We start from the raw sequence: 27,204 nt of genomic DNA on the forward strand, positions 1-27,204 counted from the left end.
CATCCTCATGAATTGTAGATTTAGGAAAAGCAATATGACATCAAGGCATTTTACCAGGAAATCAACATGTTTTAAAGCAACTGTTGCTGTTATTCCTCCAAAGTAGTTTTTCACTGCATGGGAATGGTCCATTCATGATGGTTTCAGCAAAATACCAGAAAATAAATGCTCAAATTCTACTTTACGCAAGCTAGTTTTTGCAACATTGTTAATAGCTGAATAAGGCATAACCATATAGCCATTTACTGGAGCCATACTAACAACACTCTGGATGGTTAGTCATTCATTTATTATCATCAATAAATTTAATTAACATTTGCACTGAGCGCTTACTATGTGCCAGGCACTCTTATCCTCAAACACACCTAACAGGGAATTGATGCACTCAAAAAATTTCAGGCCATTCTTTGTTAAGCTGCAGGGACTACTCAGTATGTCACTCATTTGTCAAGTCATAGAGGCCTCTGACAAAATAAGCTCAGAGTATCTTAGAATGGAAAAATTCCAGAAAGTTTCTGCCACAAGTAACTTTCTATGGTTCTCAGCCAATGTCTCAGGAGATTCTCTTCTAAGACTTCAGACTTGGCTGTTTGTCTTCCCCAATGGCCCTGCTCAGTATGGGGTGTGGAAGAAAGCCCAAAATCAGGAAAGCAGTGAGGGTGGGAAATTTATTTTATTATATGTCATGAAATAGAAGTATACAGATTCATTACTCAATTCAACTTGGAACAATTTATTACAAGCTATTATATTTCCCTTCTAATCTTAACCTCCCTCCCATCCCACATATGAACTGGAGATCTCTCTCCCCGCCTCCGTCTCATCCCATCAGTGAGGAGGTTAGGCCATCCCTTTGCAGTTTCTCCATCTGTTGACCTCAAGGTTCGCTGACACTATCCCCCAAAGAGCTTCCTAACTTCTTGAGTAAGAGCACCTTCCAGATTTCCTACTTGTGGCTCTCTTTCCCAGACAATTTCTCTGTATCTAAGTGAATTTCCTTCCAGAGCTATCCCTTCGATCACATTTCTAGCTTATTTGCCTCTTCTCTGCTGTTATACTCCTTTCTCAATCCTGCTTCAGTTACCCGAACCCACAAAAAATAATTTTGTTTGGGTAATTTTTTTTGCTTAATCCCTGCCCCAAATGTCAGCCACAAATTCACTGGGATGATATGACAATTATCTTTACATTTCTGACCTCTGCGTATACTAAGACCCCATCTTAAATGAAAGTCCTGACCAGGATGTGTGTGTGTGTCCCCTGATGTGTATGGGTACACACACACACATTTACTACTGTATGGTCCAAGCACTTAGCATACATTACAACTATTACATGAAAAAGTCAATTTAAAACATTTACCACAGAATATGACACAGAGCAAGCAAGCAGTTTGTAAACATGAAGGACTACTTCCTTTAATCCTCTCAACAACCTCAGGAGGCATGAAGTATCATCCTCTTTTTACAGATGAGGAAACTGAGTCTTAAAGAGGGTAACATATCTTGAATCACACAGCTACTGAGTGGCAGAGTCAAGGTTTGGACCCAGGACTACCTGATTCTAGAACACAAAGTCTTAAAGGCAATGCACTCTGCCTCTTCCCCCACAGCATGCTGTCTCCTCCTTGAACAGAAGCCAAACAGTCGCTCTGTGTGCCACAAAGGAGACCTCTGTCACATGGATTCAGAAAGAGAGTGTAAGCTAAGCATGAGGGTTCCCGTAGCGAAGTCCCAGATCTTTGTGACCTTAGGGGTCACCCCTGCTCCCTAGGACACATATCTTTCATCTTTACATTAAAGATGTTGACTTGATTATAAGTATGGTTCTTTCCAGTTCTAAGATGCCATCAATCAAGGATTGTCTATGGACAGTTTATTGGAAGAGTACAGAAAACAAAACTTGACTTTGAGATCTAAATGATATATTTTGATCTCTACATAGTCTCTTGTATCTATGTTTTAATTCTCCTTTTTCTTGTAATATGTAGACAGTTTTGCAGACCCTGATGAGCACTTAGGAAGAATTGCCATACTAGTACATATAGGAATAAGCAATATGGGAACCCAGCCAAATAAGCGCTATAGAGACAACAGGAAGGAAGGAAGGAGTTAGAAGGGCTTCGCGTGCAGGGGATAAAGGGAGAACCAGCATATTTCCACAGAATTACCCAGTGTTTCTTGTCTTGAATTCTGCCCCTAATATCTTTTTATTGCTTTTGCACACCCCCAAGGCAGATACCTAAAAGATGAATCCTTAATTGCAGTAAGGCAGATGGAATTTTGAATTAGAAGGGCCTGCATTTCAGTCCCAGCCCTGCCATTTGCTAGCTCGGTGACCTTAGACTTTGCCCATCTGTTTGCTACAAGACTTTAAATGAGTTATTCAACTTTCATTCCTCATTTACAACATAAGGTGAACAATAATCCTCACCTCTCAGGGCTGTTGTCTGGAGTAAGAGACAGTGTGCATAGAAGCTTAGCATAATAGACTCTACACAAAGATTTAGCTATATAAGCATAAGTCTTATCCAGTTGTTGAGCAATTTTACAAATTCAAGGTTTAAAGAGTATATTATCACTGTAGTGTGTTATGTGTCTAGAGGAGACTTTGGGAACTTTTCAGAAATGCTCCTTGAAGAATTAGCTAAAACTTCTGAGTTGGCCATCAGAGGCCCCAAGATTTGTAGAGTCTAGTCTGGTAGTAGTTTAGTGGTTTTCTTTTGAATGGCTGTTTTAGTAGTAGCTTGTGTTTGCTCAGTTCTGAAAAGTAAGCTCCACTCAAAGACTCAGATTGTTATACCACTCACATTTATTTTAATGTAATTTGTAGACAGGCATGAGTTGGGAATTTGTCAAAGAAACTTACAGAGTCTGGGCAGTGGCACTTCGCTTGGAAAGCATTAGCCAAGAAAAGCCAGATAAGCCAGCTGGCTTCAAGTTCATTTTGTAACTTTTTTTTCTCTTTTGTAGTCTTTAAATATCTAAATATTTGGATTAAATACATTAGGATTATCATAAACACAAAACACTGGTGAGTCATGCTAACCAGGGAATTGCTGCCATTCCCATACCTCTCATATCACATAATTTAAATGTAATTGAAGGTAAATTTCTAGAACTAGCCCTTTTAGAAAGGAATCTGCAGGGAAATTTCACCCAGGCTGTTTCTCTTAAGGTGCTACTGGGCAGCTGTTAGTTTCAAATAAACTCAACACTAGATTTGCAACAGATGTTCCTAAAACAGAGCAAAGAAGAGAATTGTTGAATTCTTTGCAAAGAAAAATAAAACCTGAAAAAATAATTGAGATCTAGCAGGGCAATCATTAACATGAGGAATGAAATTAAGCAAGTTACAAAGAATAGTTCCAATGTTTCTCAACTAAGGGGCAAGATGGAAAAAAAAAAAAAGCTCTATAGTCAATTGTGCTTTTCTTCATTCACCCATTCAACAAACATTTCTGAGTTTCATTTCATGCCATTCCAATTTGCTGCCATTTCCTTAAATTATATACCTGGGATTGTTAAAATTATAGATATTCCCCCAATAACACTTTTTATTATGTAAAATCTCACTGTGCCAAGGAATCAAAATTACAAAATTTCACAGATCATCAGCCATAATTTCTTTAAGTTTATGTCATATTTGTACTTGTGGTCTTCTTTAGTTTAAAATTTTGACTAATTTAATAGCAAAATCTCAAGATAACAAAGTGTCTGTGGGTAGAAAAGACTGAGATATCTCTTCTATTTTATCCAACTGTATTTACATTTATTTAATTATCTATAATCTCCACCAGATTTTAAAACCTTATAGCCCGGTAGCCTTGTTTGTCCTATCTAACACTGTTATCCCAGATCTTAATATAACAACTGGTATGTAGGAGACACTTAAAAGATTTTTTTTAAATGTTTGTTGAATGTTATAGTTGAACATGGGACACAATCTATTCTTACTTTTCTCACCTGCCTCTAAAAGAAAAAAACTAAAACTATTAATTCACTAAGTGCAAAGAAAGTAAATACATAGGTGTAACTAATGACCTATTCCTAATGTAACACAAAGCTGAAATTTATCTCATTTCAAATACTTATCTAAATAGAGGACTGTGTAGACTTAAGAGCACAGGGCATAGAGCCAGCCAGCCTGCGCAGTTCTGTGAGATACAGCACGGAGACTTAGGACATGGCCTTGAGGCCTAGATTCTCCACTTGCCACCTGGATGGCTTTAGGCAAGGTGTGCAAGCAATGTAAAATGGAGAAAATCACGGCACCTCCTCACAGTGTTGTGGTGAGCATGAAATGGTCTAAATATGTAAAATGCTGAAAACAACGCCTGACAGACCATAAGCACTGATCTAAGTATTTTTTGTCATTACCACCCTCACCATTATTCTGTACCTTAACTGACCCTTATGGCTGTTCTGATCATACCCCAACTCTACCTATGGCCCTCATAATGGTATCCAACTCAACTCAACCATGAAAACTTTCTTCCCAGTTCTCTCACAAGGCCCAATCCATCCGATAAGCCTGCCTGATGAACAGGCAGAAGATATCTGCCTTTCTTTTGCTCTCTCAGGGGAGGACCAGGTCACACTTCCACAAGAATGACTAAATTTTCCTAGCAATTCAAAGTTGCTATGGGGATGGGAAAGCAGAGATGGTGCTGCAGAAAGTACAGAAGAGAACCTCACAGAATTCTCTGTGTTTCTAATAATATATGTGAACTGACTACAGTACCTCATTTATTCATGGCAAAGAGTGTTTTACAGGTAAGAGCATGAGATAAAGCTGAAAGGAATGAGATAAAATCATAAGTGTTTATTCCATTTCTTTTTTCTAGAGTTTCTAGAATTTCCACTTTGAAGAGTATAGTGAATTAGATATTTTTAAAAGAACTTCAATGATAAAAACCTAAATGCTGAATAAAATACAATTATTTTTAAATCATTGTTGAGAATATATGAAAATAAGAAAAATCCCCAAGCCCTTACCCTCTCTCTCCCACCAGAAAATAAAATGTGGAAGAAGTAAAGAAAACAGATATGGATACCCTGGGAAACAATACCATCCCCTGGAAACCAAAGATAGGAGTCCTTGCTGCTGGGCAGAACATTCCAAAGTAGGACCTACTTAGAGCCACAGATTATCAGAGCTGTCAGAACTGACAAATGATGAAAATCCCTAGGATGCTTTCACGTGTTTTTTTTTTCCTGCAAGCCTCCTGTATGTATTGCATCATTTAATACTATGAAAGTCAAGAGTATGTGTTGGGTGGATTAGCTGTTTGTACCCAGTTTAGTGGAATGCTAGAGGAATGAAAATGGTGACTATAGGTGTGGTTGATGACATGCCTCCAAGAAAACTTAGAGGTTAGGAACTCGGAATTCTTTGGAGCCTTTGTCTGCCAAGGAATGTGGGTGCAGTTCTGAGAACTGCCAAGTTATGCAGCTGAAAGGTCTAAGGTTGACTTCTAGTTTGGTGAGATAATATCCCCACAAGAAAATCACAGAGGCAATTGTGAAGTTTAATCTATGAAACTCGGAAATGCTTATGGGTAACCAAATACAGGTCACTTCACCCAGGCATGACTTTACCTCTTAATAAAGCAAAATGTCCATTCAATTTACATACCTCTATCTTTTTTAATAATGTAAACAACTTCATAAAATCCATTGTTATAGTTTCATTCTATATTTATTATATTTAATAGTCTGGATTTTATTATTGATTATGAATTTGATTTTTGTCTAACAATCCATTATGTGAAGTAGGAGTCATGTCTTATTTCTCTTTATGCCCTTTTAGATCTAACATAATGATCTGCACATAATATACATTCAAAAAGAGTTCCTGAACTAGAAAAAGACACTTAATAATGCTCTTTTTGAAATCATAGTTTGAGTCAACATTCATGGTCAAAAGTAACTTTAATCCAGAAAATTACTATCTATCTGCAGTTACCTCTCAGCTTTTGAGTCATAGGCCCTTCCTGATTGCATTGTGACCATGGATGCATTAAATTATATCCCAAGACAGAAAGCAAAATGTGAAGAGTCAATAAAATTTCAAGAGTTTAGAGAGGCACAATGAGCCCAATTCAAGAGTGAAGCTGGGCAAGTTAAAGACCTTGTTGAGAGCAAAGTGTTCATTCATGTGCCAAACCCTGGCCAAGGAAACTACCCCTTCTGGACAAGCACTAGGTCCCCCAGAGGCTACTTTACTCACCCTAATTTGACTCAACTTTGGATAAGTTCCAATGTAAATATTCCTACAAAATATAAGGCTGAGGTAAACATCTCAATCTTTTTAGAAAAAATTGGTCTGACTGAGCATTATGTCCTTTATTTGCACCCATCAGCACACTGCACCCTGCCCTCTGCATTACTCACAAGTGCTTTACTCAGGTGTAGCTGAAGGGAGACCACACCACTGCTTCCATACTACTTTCTGGGTTACCTGCCAAAACTCATATTTTGGAGGTCCCAAATGTCTTTATTTAATGTGTTGATGACATCACACTTGAGGGTGGTATGGCTGGCGGGACATTAAATAAATTATATTTTATAAGGTGCCTAATGCGCTAATGCCGGGAGGGCTAGGTTGGGCTCCATGCCATCAAAGTTCCTATCTGGATCTCAGAAATGAACCAAGTACCTTAGAGAAAATCCCCTCCATATTAATTTATTTAGCATATTTTACTACAGTTCTTTAGACAAACAGAAAAAGATTTGGCAATAAAGATAATATTCATTATGCATATTATGAGACCACACACAAAGATATACATATAATCTTATTTTCTACAATGTGTGGAAAGGGAGAAGTCTTCATTTCTGAATTTAGGAAGATGAAATTGAAATCATCTATGTTTAATCAGAAGGTGCAAAGCATTATTGTTGCAAACATTAAGAAAGTATCAAGTAATCATAATAATGTGGTACAAACGACTTCAAGTTAAGATCACTAGTGATTTCATGTAGATATTATGAGAGCCTTTTCATATCATGTGATGAGGAGGGCATTTCACCTCTGTGATATTCTTTCCAAAAACCCATAATCCCAGTCTAATCATGAGAAAAACATGAGACCAATCGAGATTGGGGGACATTGCTCCTCGAGGTGAAGAAGAGCAAGAAAAAAACAATAATGTACCAAGACACTGGGGAGACATGGCCACCAAATGCAAATGCTGTGTGCTGCATTAGAGTCTGGACAAGGAGAGAGAACGTTAATGAAAATGCTAGTAAAATCCAAACAAAATCTGGAGTTAAAAATAAAACTCAGGATGGCCTTGAATTGGGACTGCCCCAAAACAATCAGAAATAAACAAGATAGATGTACAGATAAAAATTTTAAGGGAAGAAACACAATAATCCACTTCAGTGATCACTTCGGTTTATCATGAGAAGCTTAGATGAGTTATCTTCCTATTCATTCATTCGTCTACTCCGGCATTTAACAAAGTAAACACTAAGTCCCTACCGACAGCCAGGCCCTCCTCTGGGTGTTAGGGATACAGTCATTAAACAAGGTAAGCAAGCCCCCCCTCCCCAAACTTATCTCCTTTTTGGAGCTAATATCGCTTCATTTATTATCAGCACAAATAGGAATACTGTATTAGTCTGCTCAGGCTACCATAACAAAATGCCATAGACTGGGTAACCCAAGATCAAGTTTTTAGCCAATTTGGTTTCTGGTGAGTGCTTTCTTCCCAGCTGGGAGACAGCTGCCTTCTTCCTCTGTCCTCGTGTGGCCTTTCCCCAGCGCATGGGCCGTGGGGAGGGATGCTGGGGTTGGGGGAGCTCTCTGGTATCTCTTCTTATAGGGACACTAATCCTATTGGATCAAGGCCTCATCCTTATGACCTATCTAAAACTAATCACTTCCTTACTCCAAAGACAGCCACACTGGGGAGATAAGGCTTCAACAGATGAATTTGGGGGTCACACATACATTCAGTCCATAACGAATGTTTTAAACAATGAACTATTGGACGATTCAAACATCAGATTGAGTAAGACTGGGGTAACGCAAAAAACAGAAGGCAGAAAATTCTACATCCTATCTTCTTTCTGGTTTTCTTTTACTTGCTAGAGAGTTGAGAAGTATGGCAACATTTGTCTTTCACAATTTATGGAAACTTCTGCTGCTGCTGGAGGCTGCAGCCAGCCAGGTAGCAGAACTGCAGGAAACTAGAAGACGTGAGTCACCTGAGCATTTTTTTAATGCTCAAAAATAATAAGTTGGAACTTTCTTCTAATATGAGGTTTAATTGCCTTACTTTAAGCCACACATATTCCATTTCTCAAAATACAATTCTATTTATAATGCCTTCATTCACAGAGAGGCGATGAAGGGTATCTAAATATGGATATAGCAAATGCAACATAGATTTGGCTTATAAAAGGCTTTGCGCATATCCAAACCCGTGTAAAAATTAAAACAAAATCAACATGAGAAAATGGAAGTGAAAAGCCAAGTTCTGAATCTAGAACAGTCCCAAGCTGAAACTGACAATATTTCTAGAAAGTTTACTAATGAAGATATAAAAAAGCTTTTAGGAAGGTTACATATAACAGTGATCAGCATATACACTGCGTTTGCTCCAAGGTGTCCTTGTATTTCCTGATGACAGAACTTTAAAGTGAATTAGTGTTATGATCGTAATAGTCTTAACTTGAACATTTTTTATGTAAGAGCCCTGGTTATTTAGAGTAGGGCTGCCATTTCCCTCAATCTTTTACATTGCTCTCCGTATCCTGCTAACGCGGCAGGCACAGTTCCCAGAGAACAAATTGTGGCAGAAAGTTTTTTTTCCAGTAGCATCTGGTATTTTGGCAGAAAACCCATTGGGATCATCTTAAATATGGTTAGTTTTCTTTCCCAGATCTTTTCTTTTCCTTACAAACACTGAGAGAAGCTGGAATTTTATTGTTTTTCAGAATTGAGTAGAGAAATATTCAAGATGCATTTCTAAAGATAATATATCCTTAACCTCAGGAAAGAAAGTCATTTTGGGGGGAGTAGCTAAGAAGGGAGCCCCAACATTAATTCTGACAAAAAAATCTAATTTTCCCAGAAGCACATGAATTCTAATTCTTTTCCTCCCCCCCCCCCTTTCTCTCCCCCTCCCCCCTTCTCTCTCTATCTCTCTTTGCTGGGAACCAAAAGCTGAAACAAAATATTAATTTACTTTGACTTTTTCAAAATGGAATTAGGAATTCCTTTTTTTTTTCTCCTTAAATAATTCCAAATCTCATGATCCAACTCTGAACTTTAAAACACTTAACCTCCAGATATCTTGGGGGTTAGCATAAGTAAAGTGGCAGACAAGGTCAAATTTAAGGACAAACATAGAAGATCACTAACTTATTTGAAAAAGCGCATTAAGCCAGGGTTTGGTCTTTAAAATGATAAGCACAGAAGGTTTTTACACAATATAATTCCTGGGCCAAAATGGTGTTTTTAGAAGATTAGTCTGGTTGCAGTGTGGGGAGAGATTGGAAGGGAAAAGACTCGGGGCTGCAGCCAATTTAAAGATTAGAGAGGAGGTGCTGAAGGCAGAGGCTGCTGGAGTGCAGTGGGAACGGAGCACGGAGAGCGAGTGAGCGGGAACTTCCCAGAGATAAAGGAGGAGACGCATCCCTGTGATGTGCGCAGAGGCCAGGCCGGCTCCTGCCCGCACCCACACCCAGCCTCCCCGGAGGGCCAGGCTGCCCTGCGACACTGCCACGGGCTCCGCCTCCTCCAACCACCTCTCTTCTGTTTTCTGGTTAATTCATTTTCTAAAAAAATAATAGTTCCCCTAATCTACTTTAGCCTTATAATTTTAATTTTTAAATGTTCTGTCTTCTGCCTTTTTAGTTCTGATTTCCTGTTCCAAAGCCTTAATCCCAAGGAATGGTCTGTTTTTAGCTTTTCATCACATGGGCTTTAGCCTTTTAGCCTAAACCATTATAGCTTTTACTCATGTTTTAACCTTTTATCTCATTGGCTTATAGTATTTTATCTTTTATTTTTAAATCTCATGTGTTTCGTATTTTTAAACTCTTAACCTTTTGTGGGGATTCTAAATCTCCCATTTTAGCTTCCACTTGAGCCTCTTTCAGCATAGGTTTGTTTTTTTTTAACTTACTATCTCTTTTAAAGTTTTAACCTCTACTTAACCAACTGTCCTTTTCTATTTTTCCAATTTTCCTTCCCTTCCCTTCTTTTATATTGTTTCCTGATTATAACATTTTTCATAATGAACATCAAGGGATGGTAGCATGCAGAGAACTCAAGTCATCATAATTGGGGAAGTTTGGGCACCTCTTCCCCACCCTCACCTCCCTCTGCTAACCCCTTTCACCTCCAGCTCTCCCAAGGCTGCCTTCTAGTATGCCCAGTGGATCCAGTAGGACTGGATTAAAAAGATAAAATAAATAAATAACTCCATTAATTAAAAGAGAAACTGTGTCTTCAAATCCATGATCTCTGACAGATATAGCCTGTGTGCTTTTGGCAATGAAGATTAATAGTATCCTACCAGCTGAGGAGAAATGATTACTGAGAAGTCAGCATAAATCACCCCTGTGTGTAATACCATTGGGCCAAGCCTAATGAGCAAGTAGATGACCTTGAAACTCCGCAGAGAAGAAGGGAAGGTAAATGGCCATTGGTGAGACTATTTGCACCACTTACAAACTCACCCTCTCTTGATATACTTATTTCCAGGATGGCCTTACCCCTTTTTAGCAGATTTAGAGGAGCATCTACTTGGAATGGCTTTTTTCTTTCTTTCTGTATTATAATAAGAAAGGATACACTGGCCAAAGTGAACGTTATTGCAAATAGGACTTTCAGAAACATAAATCTGATGTGTTCCTGCTGAAGCCTGCCTTTTTGGTCATGACTCGGGTTGGGAAACCTAAGGGAAGGAAGAGGGTCATTTCACTTCCATATGCTGGACGTAAGTTTACCTGGCTTCCTTAGATATATGCAAGTTCCATCAACAGCCAACATCATAAATTCTTATCCAATCAAAAGACCCAGCTCCTATTTGGAGGAATAGTTTGCTTTCTGTAAAGCCTTATAGGAGGTGACATAACGCTAGAAGCCAAGTTTGTGGAAGGAATCAGAAAAGATCCACCTCTAGTTGTTCTATTCTAACAAAAGTTGGAGTGTGTCATGCTCCCACAGGACTTGAAGTCTTCCTGGCTGGGTCTTCATTTGATTAGGTGAATACACAAATCTAACCTTTATCTGGACAAACTCAGATTTTTAAAAAATCTAATATTAGACATAATTTCTCCAATATAAACAGGATACATCAAGCCAGTTTTGTGAGTAGGTCCTTCATAGGCACATGCTTTAGAATGGTCTAGAAGCTAGAGGTTTGGATCTGCATTTCTTAGATAGCTGGCCAACTACCCAAGCAGCCCTGTACTTAAAATGGTCTTTCATATTTATAAGGTATAAAATGAGGGACTCAACCATTTGACATTATTTCATTTTCCTGCCTGAGTCATCACTGAGTATTAGTTTTCATTTGGTCTTCATCCTACTTCTCAATGAGATATTTTAAATGCAAGAGAGGGAAGTCCAGGAGTTCCAACAACAAAATATTTGTAATTGCATAAAGAATGAGATAAGAAATGAAAAAGAGGAAATATTCAATATAATTTCCCATAATTGATTACACAAGTCTCCAGGTTGAAAAAGTTCACTGAGTGCCCAAAATAAAGAGTGTAAAAGACCTATTCCAAGACACATTATGATAACATTTTAAAACACTGGGGACAAAGAGGAAATCTTATAAACTTGAAGAAGGGAAACCAAAAACATGTTTTATGCAAAGCAACAGGAATCCAAATGGTGTTAAAAGAAAAAGGACCCTCAAAATTCCACCTGAGCCAAAGCCAATTAAGGTAGAATAAAGATATTTTCACATATTTAGTATCTATGAAAGTTTCATATACACAATATGTTTGGAAGCTACTAGAGCAGATGTTCTACCAAAACAAAAGAATAAACCAAGAAAGGACTGTGTAGAATCGAAGAAGGAGGGAAACTAACCCAGGAAAGAAGTGAAAGAAACCTCCAGAAAGATGGCTCAAGCGAGATTTTACAGCAGCCGCTGGGCAGCAGACGCAGTGTGCCAGAGGCTCAGATGGAGTAGAAGACGAGGGGCATCCAGCAATGAATGAAAAAGGAGGAACCGACAGAATTCCTGATGTACTTGGCACTAACACTTCTGACAAAGATTTTTGGGGAAGACGAATTAGTGAGGAGTATATAAAAAAAGATGCAAGTAACAAACAAGAGAATTATCACATCCAGAAAGGACAAAACCTTTTCACACAAAAATTAAATTTCCCATAGAATTCTCTACGGCTCAACTGTGAGTTACACTTGCAGGAGCATAGTAATGTCAACAGTAAATACTGACCTACCAGAAATAATAATAAACTATGTAATTGCAGGAATTCAATGGACAATATATCAATGAATGGCAGTCTGAGCCTGTTACTTAGAAACAAAGGCGGACACTGAAAGAAATAACTAAAATAGCTTAAAACAGCTGTCCCATGGAGTAAGAATTTAGTATGTAACGTATTAAGAGAACTAAAACTGCTGAGTTTTGTTTAAAATGAGGTAACAGTTGAGCATTGACCTAGGATCCAGTAGATCAAAGTTCGATTCCCTGTCAGGACACATGCCCGGGTTGCAGGCTCAGTCCCCAGTGGGGGGCATGCAGGAGGCAGCCGATCAATGACTCTCTCTCATCATTGATGTTTCTATCTCTCTCTCCCTCTCCCTTCCTCTCTCTGAAATCAATAAAGACTTATTTTAAAAAATAAAATAAAATGAGGTAACATTGGTAAAGTATTTAGTAGACCATCTGGCATATAAGAACAATCTTAGTGTTTGACAAAAAAATTAATATAAAATTAATGAATAAAATTTTGTAGTAAGTCTGATAGAACTATTTGTCAATTTAATTTAAGAGTATGTGCAAAGCTTTTATGTATAAAATTTTAATTGGTTTAAAAAGTTAATCTTAAAAAGTGTCTGAGAGTTCGGCTGGTGTTGCTCAGTTAGTTGAGCATCACCCCACTCACCAAGAGGTTGCAGGTTTGATTCCCAGTCAGGGCACATGTTTGGGTTGCAGGCTTGATCCCCAGTAGGGAGGGTGCAGGAGCCAGTCAATCGAAGACAGATATTTCTATCTCTCTCTCCCTCTCCCTTCCTCACTTTCTTATAAAAGAATCAATAAAAACGTATTTTTTAAAGGGTCTGAGAAATGAATAAAATGTGCTTATAATATCTTGAAGTTATTATACCATGTTTTTTCTAAATCTGAACAGCTTCATTCCCTCTCCAAACATCTTATTCCACTGCCCTTAACAAACACTCTTTCCCTAATATCACATGCACCTTTATATTTCTGTGCTTTGCCCATTCCATTCTTGATGGCTAGAATGTTCTCTCCTCAAACCCCATCCCATTCCCCACTCTGCACTCTCTACCCTCAACAAACACTTGGAAAACACCTTTAAGGGCTTAATACAAGTCGAAGTTCACATTAGCCCTGAAGCCTTCTCACTTCCCCCCAGGCAGAACCAGTCTCTACCCACCACCCTGCTGAACTGTAATTCTGCCTGTAAGTGTATCTATCCTATGAGTCTAGGCACTCCTCATAGCAGCATCTCCATCTCAGGCAACTTTACACATCCAAGGATTTTATGGCACTTATTATGTTCTCAATATATACTGAACAAATGAACTAGGAATGATGAATAAGTTCCAGCACAAGTACAGTGACATGAAATATACACAGAAAATAAAAACAAATCATCAAGCTGGCTGACTGCAACCATATTTTCCAGAAGATTTATTGCTATCAAGGTCTCTTTTACCCACTATTAATACATCAACAAATTCTGGGGTTATAAATATTTTTTTTTTACATTTTAGAAATTGACTTTTCTCTCCAAATCTACTGTGGATACAAATTTTTTTAAAATACCTTAATACTTTCTTAAAACTTAAAAAAAATTATCCGTACAATTAATTGTAGCTGGTAACCCAAAAGTACACTCTGTGTGTGTGTGTGTGTGTTCTTTTTTAACTATTCCCCCTGGTATTTCCAGAATAGTTCTGTGGCCTGTACCTAGAGTTGCAACTAGGCAAAGGAGGTCAGTGCAGATAATGATAGATGAGTGTCAACACCTTTTAAATGAGGTCATCCATATACAAACCGGACATCATTTGTATTGACCTCAGCAATAACCCAGGGCAAGAAGATTGGTATCATTTCTCTAGCTATACAAAGTTTTCTCAGACTTTTTATTATTCAAGGTCAAAATATTTTTCAATTTAAATAATCTCCTTTGTCTTCAATTCATAATTTGCTCCTGCCATGAGAAGGTATATGAAGTCTCTCCTAGTTTTACTTCCTCTTTCCCTTTATTTTAATTGGCAGAGGCCAAGACAATACATGGCCTTCATGTGCATTGTAGGGCCAGGCTGCATACCCTGGACCCTTTCACTCCTAATTAGACCAGACTGACTCGTTCACCCTTCCTAAGCAAACAGACAAAGATGTCAATGAAGTAGGTAAGTATTTTAAATGCTCTAAGTAGCAGGGTTAAAACAAATGTCAAGATTGTATTGGTTATAAAGAGCTTTGTCTGAGCAGATCTCCAAAGTACCTGCAAATTGCCCAATGTATTTACATGGTTATGTATTAACAATTACTTGTTTAGTCAACAAATACGTCTTGAGCAACTTCTGTGTCTGGACACTGTACTAGAAACCAGGATTATAATGCACAAGACCTAGCCTTGTACAATGGAATTCACAGTCTAGTGAGAGAGACAAACACAAATTAGATCACCACAATACTTGTGGTAAGAATCATAATAGATGTATTCATGGGGCTCTTAGGAGGAGCAGTTAACCCAGTTTTGTAGAATAAAGACATGCTTCCAAAAGAGATCATATTTAAGTTAAGGGCTGAAAGATGAGTAGGATGTTGAGGGTGGGAATAGGGAGACAGGCGGGTTTTAAAGTTCTAGAAAAAGAGAACATTATGTTAAAAAACCTGAAGGCAAAAAAATACTGTATTGGGGGGGTAAGTAATTTAACATAGCTAAAGCACTGGCTGGGGGGAGGGGGAAGGGCAGTGAGTGGAGCTCAGCTAGAGGAAAAACAAGCACCACTTGGGGCCTTGGAAACCAAGCTGAGGAGCTCAGACTCCATTCTGAGGGTGATGGACAGCCAGACAGCTTTATGTAGGACCAACCACTGATCAGATTTGCTTTTCAGGAAAAAAAAAAAAAAAATCATGCAACTGCACTATAGAGAACAGATGATGGAAGGAGAAAAAACAAGTCAGAACCTTTTTCAGGGATCCAGAGAGAAAAAATGGGGCTGTCTTGGGGGGGGGGGGGGCTATAAAACTGGAGCAAAAGGAACAGGTTTGTAATATCATTACTATGAGAGAAGTAGCTGGATTTGGTGCTTGTTGAAGTAGAATGAAGAAGAGTAGGTGTTCCAGAATAATTCCAGGCTGTTGCTTGGCCATCTAGGTACCATCCATTCTTCTGTGCAGTGGCTGAGAGGAGACTGTGGGGGTCCTGGAGGTCTGCAAGCAGTTATGTTTAACAGGTATTCTGGGGTCACAGTATAGCGTTCCCTCCAAAGAGCCCTCTGGGCAGCAGTTAAAGACTGGACTCATCTGCACATATATGGCAACTTCAGGGTTGAAAAAATGTGCCAATCCCAGGCATTTGGTGATGTTTATAAAGTAGATAATTTGTTAAGTTCCTTTCAGTAGCTTCCAGTTGTGTTCAAATATCTCCCCTGAAGACACACCACAGATAAATACTGCCCCCCAAACACCAATAATACTTCCTGAAGGCTTCAGAAGGCATTCAGGACCAATGCACTCAAAAAATTCTCATTAAACACCTCTTATCTGTCCAGCACTGTGCTGGTTCTGTGGCTACAGAGAGGCTACAAAGATGACTATAAGTCAGGTTCTGCCTTCAAAGTGCTCACTCTTCAGCAGGGTTGATGGTCAATTAATAAATAATCAAAGCCATGTAATTAGAACAAACAAGATGCTCAGAGCAAGAAAGAGAAAGGCTGAAACAATCCATGAAGGCTTCTTGGAAGAGGAGACTTTAGTGATGACTCAGGAGTGACTTCATCAGGCAAATAAGATGAGAGGTTTGGAGCAGAGAAGACAGAAGCACCCAGGAGCACAAAACAGTCTTATACATTCTATGCTTAGAAAACAGAGGGTTGTTCAAGATCCTGGGGAGAAAGTAAGGTTTAAGAAATCACATCATAAGCTATCTTTTGTCCCATAATGAGGAGGAGAAGGAGGGAAGCCTACTGGGAAGTTGCAAAGTTCCATGCAAAAAACTGTAAGCATCTAAACTAAGATGGGAAAAGAGAAAACGGATGCAGATTTGAGTGAGATGAGAGGGTAGAAATGGAAAAATTAGCGATACAAATTTTAGATGCATCCCAAATTATAACTGTACAGCAGCAAGAAAAAAATAACTTACATTTATGGTCATTACAATAAGTTTCCTCTTCCAGGAAGTGAGAAATGCTTGGGATAGGAGCTGAACTTTTGAAATTGATGCCACTGAGGCCAACTGCCTGCTACCACAGAGCATCCCCTGGCCCTCTTACCAACAATGGGGCAAGCTGGAACTAACGTAAAAGGTCTTATAATGCAGCTTGGCACCTTAAATACGCATGATCCTTGGGGCTGGGAGGGGCTGACCTTAAAAGCTGGCTCCAGTACTGACTAGATGACCTTGAACTCCAACAAGTTCAGAGTCCCTTCAAGTGTGACACTGATGATGATCTTTACTCCTTGTGTAGCACCGGGGAGAAGTAAAAGAGTGTGTGTGCACATGAGTATATGTGTGTGTATATTTAATCTGCATAAAGGCACACAGAAGAGAGTAAGTTTTATTTTTACAGGAAACTGTCACTGCACCGAACCAACCTCAAGAGTCCATAACTGGAAAATGGTTCATACTTCCTCCCCCATCATGGCCAGGTGTTTTGTGTTCTTTGAAACCAAAACCTTAAGCACTTCTCAGTTGGTTTCAACTACTGGATGTTTTAATCACCTTAAAAATTAGGGGGATATTGAATAGATCTCTAATAAAAAAAAAAAGGAACCAAAATGAAGTATTTTGGATAGCATACGCCATGAGGAGAATGAAAGAAGCTTTTCTGAGCCCATGGTTACAGCTTTATTCCCAAAGGATGCAGCTGGAAAAATCTCACTCCAAGTCACCCATACCCAACATAAATATAAGCACTTTTTATAGTTTTTTCTACGGATAGTAGCAATTGTCTTTAATAGAACTTCCATGTGTAATGTTACCTGATGGTCTTTTACCTTTCCCAAGATTTTAATCTCATCCTTTCACTCAGATTCTGAAGTCACTGATGCTGAAAATATATACATACATAAATGCATACATATACACATGCATACACACATGCATACATATACACATGCATACACATACATATGCATACACATACATATGCATACACATACATATGCATACATATACACAAGCATACACATACACAAGCATACACATACACATGCATACAAATACATATGCATACACATACACAAGCATACATATACACATGCATACATATACACATACATATGCATACGCAAGCATACATATACACATGCATACATATACACATGCATAGATACATTCTTCCAAGTTCAGAAACAGGTGTGTCTCTTTTGCTGCTACCAGCAGCTTCTTGTCCTCCCAGGCTTTTTGTGTTCTTGGTCTTTCATCACTGAAGCTGGTGTTTGCCCTCAAGCTGACATTTCCACGTCAACCCACCAGGTGTCCACAGCCTCTCTCCTGTGACACTCCTGCAGCAGATGGTGCAAATGGCCTGGCACATAATTCTGATTCATCACAAAAACCAAACTGCCAGACTGCTGAGTAGTTTGGCAAGAAACGGAGAAAGTTGTTGCTAAAAAAAATACTGTTATGAATTATCCTTCGTGGGGTGACTTTGGACTTGTCCCTGCTTAAAAATGATTAGTAATTTATTTAACCAGATTAAATAAAAGCTTTTAGAGGAGTTCCCTGTTTGCAAAGATGCCTGTAGGCAGCAGAAACTTGTCCATACAAAACAAGAGGCAAGCAATAAGGAGTCAAAACAAAATTACATCAAGTGCAAAACATTAAAAGAATTTTTTTAATTGATTAAATGGGAAGAATAAAAGGTTTTTATTTTTTGGTATTTTTAACTTCCAAAATCTCTAAGACAAACTATTTTAATAATACTATTAGTCTGTGATATTAAAAAATATTTTCCAAAAAATATCTTATAAGTTAGTTATTTTATATACAGTGCTTCTCACTTTTTGCCCATTTGGAAAGGGCAACTTTGAAAATACAGCGGAATTCTACTACGCAAATACACACACACACACATCTAAATGATTTTATTTTGTAGCGTTAAGCCTCAGAATTAGACCTTCAACTCCCCTTACTCACTTCCATTCTTTTGCTCTATTCTTACTTACCTTGGGTTTATTTTGAGTTCTGCCAGCTCCAAGCCCTTTTAGTAGGATCTCTGATGCCTCTCTATTAGGTTCAGCCACGCCCACTTCCTACTCCATATTTCAGTTATCAACTACAGAGTTCTGGAATGAGTCATGATGCCAGAAACATGGGGATGTCTACATTCAATGTGCCCATACCCTTGGTGATACGGCCCACCCTGTGCTGCTAGACTCCCAACTTGAGGCTCCTTGCCCTTCTGGTGGGATGCTGGCCAGCCACTCTGGAGGATGGTCTGGATTCTACAGGCCATATCCCAATATATAGGCTTATTCCCAGCTTCCTTTATCCAAAATGGCCAGTATACTAAGGTCCCAGCATGCTTCATATGTGAGCACCAAGGATAAAGAGAAAAATCTTAAAAGCAGCAGGGAGAGAAAAAATGATAAGTTACATAAAAAGGAACAAAGGTAAGAATGACAGTCAATTTCTCATCAGAGTTTGTGCAAGTGAGAAAAGTGCGGCAACAATCTGAAAAGTACTGAAAGAGAAAAAATGTCCATTTGGAATTCTGTAAAAATGCCTTTCAGAGACAAAGGTGAAACAAACACTTTTTCAGACATATACAAGTTGAAAGATTGTATCACCTGCCAACCTACACTACAATAAATGTTAAAGGAAATCCTTCGGCATAAAGGAAGTGATAAGAGATGGAAATATGGATCTATATAAAGGACCTGAAGAGTACTGGGAATGGTAGCTACATGGCAAATACATAGCATGTTTTGTTTTGTTTTAATTTAAATCTTTTTAAAAGATGATTTATGGTTAACCAAAAAAATAACAATGTAACATACATAAAAGTGAAATGCATGCCAATAATAGCACAAAGTTTAGAAAGTGATAAATGGAAGTATAAGATTCTTAAGTATAAGTTAAAAGGTTCTACTATTATTCATAAACTGGTTGAATATCACTTGAAAATAGACTGTGGTTAAGTTCAAGATGTATCTTGTAAATCAAAAACAACCACTGAAATAATAAAACAAAGAGTAACAGCTTAAAAAGCCGCAAATGAGATCAAATAAAACTTTAAGAAATATTTTGTTAATTCAAAAAGAAAAAATGATAAAGGAAACAAACAATAGATGAGACAAATAACAAGTAGATAGATATAAACCTAATGATATCAATAACTTCAGTAAATGGAAGTGGACTATGTACCCCAACTAAAGAGTAGAGACTGTCAGATTAGATTTTTTTAAAAAAGACCTAATTTTATGCTCCTACAAGAAATGTACTTTAAGTATAAAGACCCATACAGGTTAAAAAATAAAGGATTGGAAAATGCTAACACAAATCAAAAGAAAGCAGATTTCAGAGAAAAGAACACTACTAGGAATAAGTAAGTTGTTTTTATTACAATAAAGGGTCAATTCACTAAGATGCACATAATCATTTAAACACCTAATAACAGAGCTTCAGCATGGAACAAACACTGATGAAAGTGCAGGGAGAAATAGATTCATGATTAGAGAGATTTCAGTACACATCTCTCAATAATTGATAACAAGTAGACAGAAAATCAGTAAGGTTATAGAAGACTTAATAGCACTATCAACAAACCTGAGTGACCTTTATAGAACACACCACCCAACAACAGCAGAATGCACCAATTCTTTTCAAGTGTGTGCAGGAAAGTTTTCCAAGACAGATCATATTCTGAGCCATATAACAAGTCTCAATAAATTAAGAGGTTTTAATTTATACAAAGTATATGCTAACCAGAATGGAATTAAATTAGAAATCAACAACACAAAATAATATGGAAAACTCCCAACTATTAGGAAATTAAATAATATACTTCTAAATAACCCATGGGTCATGGAAAAAAAAAATCAAAAGGGCAATTAAAAGTGTTGACAACTAAACGAAGAGGAGGACATAGCATGTCAATATTGTGGGATGCCACTGAAGCAGGATTTATAGGGAAATGCATAGCACTAAGTGCATACATTTGATATAACATCAAAAGCAACTCTATAGAAGAAAATATTGATGAGTTCAATTTCATCAAAACTAAAAATGTCTACTCTTTTTAAAGACACTGTTAAAAGAATGAAAAGACAAGCCACAGACTGAGAAAAGAATATTTGCAAATCATGTATCTGGCAAAGGACTTGTACCAAGAACGCACAGATAACTCTCCAAACTCAATAATGAGCAACCCATTTTTTTAAAACATACATTATTTGAACAGACACTTCACCAGAGAAATTTTACATGTGACAAGCTCATGAAAAAATGTTCTATATCATTTGTTTCTAGGGAAATGCAAAACCACAATGAAAGAGCCCTACATATCCAGCAGAATGACTAAATGAACAAGTCTAACCATAGCAAGTGTGTAAAGGATGTAAAGGAACTGGAACTCTCATACATTGCCAGTAGGAATGTAAAATTGTGCAATCATTTTTGGAAAACAGCTGGCAGCTTCATAGAAATTTAAACCTACACCAACCATATGACCCAGCCATTCCACTCCTAGGTATGTACCCAAGAGAAGAAAAAAAAAACAAGCATATGCTCATACAAACTTGTACATGAACGTTTATAGCAGATGTATTTTAATTGTAAAAACTGGAAATATTCAAAATGCCCACCAACAGATGAATACACAGGCTGGTACATCCATACAATGGCATATAACTCAGCAATAAAAAGGAACTACTGATAGACATTCTATGGATGAATCTTGAAATAATTACAGTGAGTTGAAAGCAGCCGGACATAAAAATGGTTACAAAAAATTCTAGAAAGTGAAAACTACCCTACAATGGCAAAAACAGGTCAGCGGTTGCCAGGCAATGTGGCAAAAGATGGGGAGGGTCACAAGGAAAGTGTTGAGGGTGGTGGATATGTTCACTATATTGATAAGTGAAACCTTCATAAGTGCATACATATGTCAAAACTCATCAAATTGCACACTTTAAATATGCACAGTTTATTATGTGTCAATAGTACATACAACTTTAACTTATTTAAATAAATTACTCTTTTCCGTTGATCTATATGTCTGTTCTTATACCAGTACCATGCTCTTTTGATTACTATGGCCTTGTAATGTAGTTTGATATCAGGTAGTACAATTCCTCCAACTTTGTTCTTCTTTCTCAAAATTGCTGCAGCTATTGGGGGCCTTTTGTTGTTCCATATAAATTTTTGGAATATTTGTTCTAGTTCTGTGAAATACACCATTGGTATCTTGATAGGGATTGCACTGAATGTATAGATTGCTTCAGGTGGTATGGAGATTTTATGATGTTAATTCTTACTATCCATGAACATGGTATATGCTTCCACTTACTTGTATCTTCTTCAATTTCTTTCTTCAGTGTCTTATAATTTCCCAAGTACAGATTAAGGATTCAAAGTACTGTTAATTATTGGTTGTTTTATAAGAAGTCAGTGTAGCATCAGGAAAACCAAGTGTCAGAAGAAACCATTACAAATAACCACAGTTTTGGTCAAAAATTGCAGCTTCAGAGTGTCTAAATCAAATATTTTTCATCTTTCATATCTATTATTTTGATTTAGTAGGGCCCCCATTATGTGATTTAGGAAAAGGAGCTTAATATTGTCCCCCATTTATAGATTGGGGGGGAGGAAATGGAGACACTAAAAAAGTTACAATTTGGAAAAGACCATGAGGATGTTGTCTGGTAGAAGTTAGCTTTTCACTTTTTCCCCTTACTCATGCTTAGGCCTATATTTTAGAACTTATGTTTTGTTATTTTGTCTCTGTTATTGACTGCAATTTTCTTACCTATAAAAATGGATGAATGGCTGTTGTTTACCTTAACAATAAAATTGTACCTGGTAACAGCTAAGAAAATAAGATGTTTTCACAGTAATCTTTCAATATTTCTACTAGAATACTCTATTTTTTTTTCATTTAAACAAATCAAATGGAGTAAAACAAATAAATGGCTGATTGATTTCTATCCCCTACAAGTGTTAGAGTTGTGTTGAACTGGATTCCTTTGTTCATTTTTTTAACTCCATGAAATGTTAAATGAATGTTATTGAATACATAAAAAATTGTTTAACCTACTTAAATAAATTATGAGAAATATGGGTCAATGTGTTAGTTGTTAGGAACATGGGCATTGAAATTAGTCAGATTCAAATTGCAGCCATGCAAATTCCAGCTCTGTCAATGAACAATTTACTTACCTTGTCTAAGCCTATTTGCTTATCTTTAAAATGGGGCTAAAATGCATTTACTGTAGTGAGCAGCCATGAGGGCTAAATAATGCAGAGCAGGTGTGGCATTTACTATGGTGACTAGAGTATGGTGACAGAGAGAGAAAGAGACAAAAGACAAAATTGGAATATTAGAAAGAGGGCATATCTCTGCTTGATTCAAAGTAGGTGCTATCAATATTCACCACTTCAAGAAGAAAAGGTAAAGAACAAGTATAGGAACAGATGTTTGTCTTACCCATAAGCACTTAAAATAAAAACTGGAATAAAAATTTCTGTGTCATTTGGAATAACAGGTATTTTAGAAACAAGAACCCTGCCAAGTTGAACTCCTCATGAGTAGCATCAAATACTTAAGTTTTGGTGCCTTTTTTTCTTCAAAGAACAAAACACCTAGAGCTGAGAGTCCCTATTAAGCATGCCAACCTAACCACCCAGCCCAGATGTTTACAACCCACTATCCACTGGACTCCTCCACCTGCTGTCCCACAGATACCCAAAATGCAGAGTACCCCAACTTGAATTCTTTACTCTCAATGCCACCAGTTACCACCCCACCACACAACTCACAAACCCTGGTTCTCCCCATGAATTCTCCATGTCACTTGTGGCTTCAGTGTGCCAGTGACTACTGCTCCATGACGGAAAACTGGGAGCCATCCAGATCCCTCCCTCATCCCCCACTTTCAACCACATCTTTAACTTCTGTCCATTTTCCTTGTTACTCTGTCTTCTCTGTTTCATCATGTCTTCAATATTCCTTGTTAAGGCAGCTACCATCTCTCACCTGGAATATGATGATAGCAGCCTAACTGGACCCCCTCTATCCAATCTTGTCCTCTTCAAAATCACCTTCTATGACGCTCACAAATACCTCTCTAAAATATAAAGGCAACCAAGTCACTCTGCTGATTAAATCCTTTAATGCTTCCCCATTATCTACAAGATAAACACACATTTCTTAATGGCTTAAAACTATTTCCTGATGTGGCTTTTACTTGGATCTACAGCCACTTAGCTGTCCTACCCTCAGCAATAATATATTTCTAATTACTATAATGGACTATACTTCTGTGCCTTGAACATGCAATTCTTTCTGTCTAGAATGCCCCTCCCACCTCCTTTTGTTCACCTAGTGAACTAAATGGGCCTTCCATGTCATGCGCCCCACATTGATCCCTCCACAAAGTTAATTATTCTGTTGTTGATATTTACACTGTTGCCCACATCAGGCTCTACTATAATCGTTTGCTTCTATGGCTTTTTAACATACTCACTACTGATTCCTCAAGCTTAGGGGCTTTGTCTTACTCATCTATATATCCCCAGCACCTAGCTCAGTGCCTGACATATGCAAATACTTAATCTGTTTTAATCCAATGTGACTGTTTACTGACCCTTGGTTCTCTTCATGTTCATGCAGATCATTTTTCAGGGTCTATTCTTGGAATTGCTACATGCCCTGGTTACAATGGCTAACAGAAACCCATTTTGGAATAAAATGTCTTCTTCAGTTCAGTTCAAAAGAATTGAGGGGCTGAGAGTTTGGAACAGGGATGGGGAGTCAAGCATTGGAGGGTAAAAGCATTCCAGCACTGAAGATCATGGGATGGGACAAGAAGATGCCCATCCTGGCATTTGAAAGGTGGTAGGCAATGTGAGGGGATCGGGAATTGATTGGTGCCCATGCATTAGGGACTATAAATCAGTCCTTGGCAATCCCTCTGGCAGGTGGTGCCCTTCATCAGGCAAAGAGGCTCAGCCGGGATGAGTCAAATGTTTGTTGCGTTGAGTCAGCAGCACCAGCTCTTCCATGTCAGTACTCAACTAAATGCCAGTGACACATCATTAACAAACTGAGAAACCCATGTGTCTCCTTGTGACATTCAGCATCAAACTGGAAAATGTTCAAAGCCAACTGTCCTAAATCCCACAGGACTGGGAAAGTGGTAATCATCTCCTTAATCTGTGTTATCACACACCAGAGTTATATAATTAATTGATTCTTTTAATAGCTCCCCAAACTTAACATCCTCATACTAACTTTAAACATCTCTCTGTGTCAATGTTGCCTTTTATGTAAAACTTCTTTTCTTCTCTCACTATCAAATGTAAAGAAGAAAAGGTTTCCTTTAAGTTTACCAACGAAAGCCAAAAGAAAGCTAAAATTTACCAGTACAGAACCGTCCTTTATGGCAAAACAGCACCCAGCACTCAGGAGTGTGGTGGCATATTCGTGACATTCAAATTCCTCACGTGATGAGAACTGACTTCTGGAAATTGTCTTTCAACGGGAAGCTCTTGCTTCACTAAAACTCCCGTCCAGCAGCACAGAGGAGCCAGCGTGTTGCGGGTGACACGAAGCTTCATCTTCACTCACAAACGCAGGTCAAGCATTTAGGGAACTCCCAAGAAAGGGCCTGCCTGGTGAGAGCGGGGAAGGCCCACACTGAGGGCATGCTCTGTAATGAAAACCCCAATTCCACTCTACCAAGAAAAACGGTGCAGCCTCATTCATTCAGCTTTCACTGGTGCAGATAGCTGTTTATTTAAGTCCAGTTTCTGCCCTGTACTGCACAGACCACATTTCTGTTTCTTCCATTTCACCAGAATCCTGAAGTTGAAATTAAATACCTGCATTCAGACTATAGAATACTGTTCAGCACTAATAAGAAATGGGCTATCAAGTTATAAAAAGACATGGAGAAACCTTAAATGCATATTAGTAAGCTAAAGAAGCCAGCCTGAAAAGACCAAATACTGTAGGATTCCAACCATAAGACATTAGGGGAAAAGCAACACTATGGAAACAGTAAAAAGCTCAGAGGTTACCAGGGGGTAAGAGAGAGGAAGGGATAAGAAGGGAGAACACGGAGGATTTTCAGGCAATGAACCATTTCAGGCAATGAACCACAATGGTGGACATATGTCATTAGACACTTTCCCTAACCCACAGAATATAGAGCACTAAGAATAAACCCTGATGTAAACTATGGGCGATGAGTGATTATGGTGTGTCACTGCAGGTTCTACCATTGTAACAAATGTCCCACTGTGGCGGGGGTGTTGATAGTGGGGGAGGCTGTACATGTGTGGGGGCAGAGGTGTATGGGAAATCTGTACTTTCTGCTCAATTTTGCTGTGAACCTAAAACTGCTCTGAGAAATTAAAGTTTATTAATTTTAAAAAATTAAATCCCTGATGAATAGACCTGTCCAGCGCTTACATAGAAGGATATCTTTTCTGTTTTATTGGGCCATTCCAAAGTCATTCCTATGCAGAAAAATAGCTCTTTAGATTTCTATTTTTCTATTGCAATAATCTAGCTCATACTTGGTCCCAGACAATCCAAACATAAGAGCTGAGGCTGAACTGAGGATGGTGTAGCGATACCTTGCTTGATTTGCCCTCCTATAGCAGAGGATGCTGGATTTCCAAAGAGAATAAGCGTAATGGGGTTCCGTTTCAATCAGTGTAATTGTCGCTGCCTTGGTACTGAACTATTCCATTTTATTTAGAGAGATCAATTTCACGGAAAATAAATTGCAGTGGGTGAAAAATGCCTTAGAACAACATAGTATAAGCACTCCTAGACCACCACACACTATGCTATCATTTGTTGCAGACAGCGTTATTCAGAGTATATGTGGCTCTCTCAAATGCAGACACTCCTCAAATCAAAATGGAATTGGAAAAGGCGAAACATTTTCTTGCCCAGCCAGTGTGGCTCAGCGGTTGAGCATCAACCTATGATCCAGGAGATTTGGTTTGGTCCTGGTCAGGGCAAATGCTCCAGTTGAGGGCTCGATCCCCAGTAGGGGGTGGGCAGGAGGCAACCGATCATTGATGTTTCTGTCTCTCTCACTCCTTCTCCCTTCCTCTCTCTGAAATCAAGAAAGACATATTTAAAAAAACAAACAAAACACACATTTCTTGCCTTCCTTCTGCCTCTAGCTTCCTGCAGTACAAGCGACCAGCTTGTGCCTTTCTCTAGCATTCAATCCTGGCCCACACTAGTTTGTACCATAAAACCTTAGACTTTTAATATGCTATAAAATTAACCAGAGCTTTAAGATAAATTGCTATTGAAAGCATGCAGAGATTTTTTTTTTTTTTTTTTAAATCCTCCAAGTAGATCTGGGTAGAAAGTAAGTGCAAGCCAAATTTTCAAGATTTTACAAGAGTTTGAAAAATGTCTTTTCCAGCACTGTGGACATGATGTTGCCTGTCACTCAGAACTGCAAGGGCGGGTGAGGGGGCATCCCATGAAAGATAGCAGGGAGCTCTCATGCTGGTTCTATGTTTTAGGCCAGGATTTCCTAATGATTTCTCCACTTGTCTTTTGCTTTTGTAGCTTTCATTTGAG

The sequence above is a fragment of the Miniopterus schreibersii genome (genome assembly GCF_964146895.1).
Source record: "Miniopterus schreibersii genome assembly, chromosome: 2".
Lineage (NCBI taxonomy): Eukaryota > Metazoa > Chordata > Mammalia > Chiroptera > Miniopteridae > Miniopterus > Miniopterus schreibersii.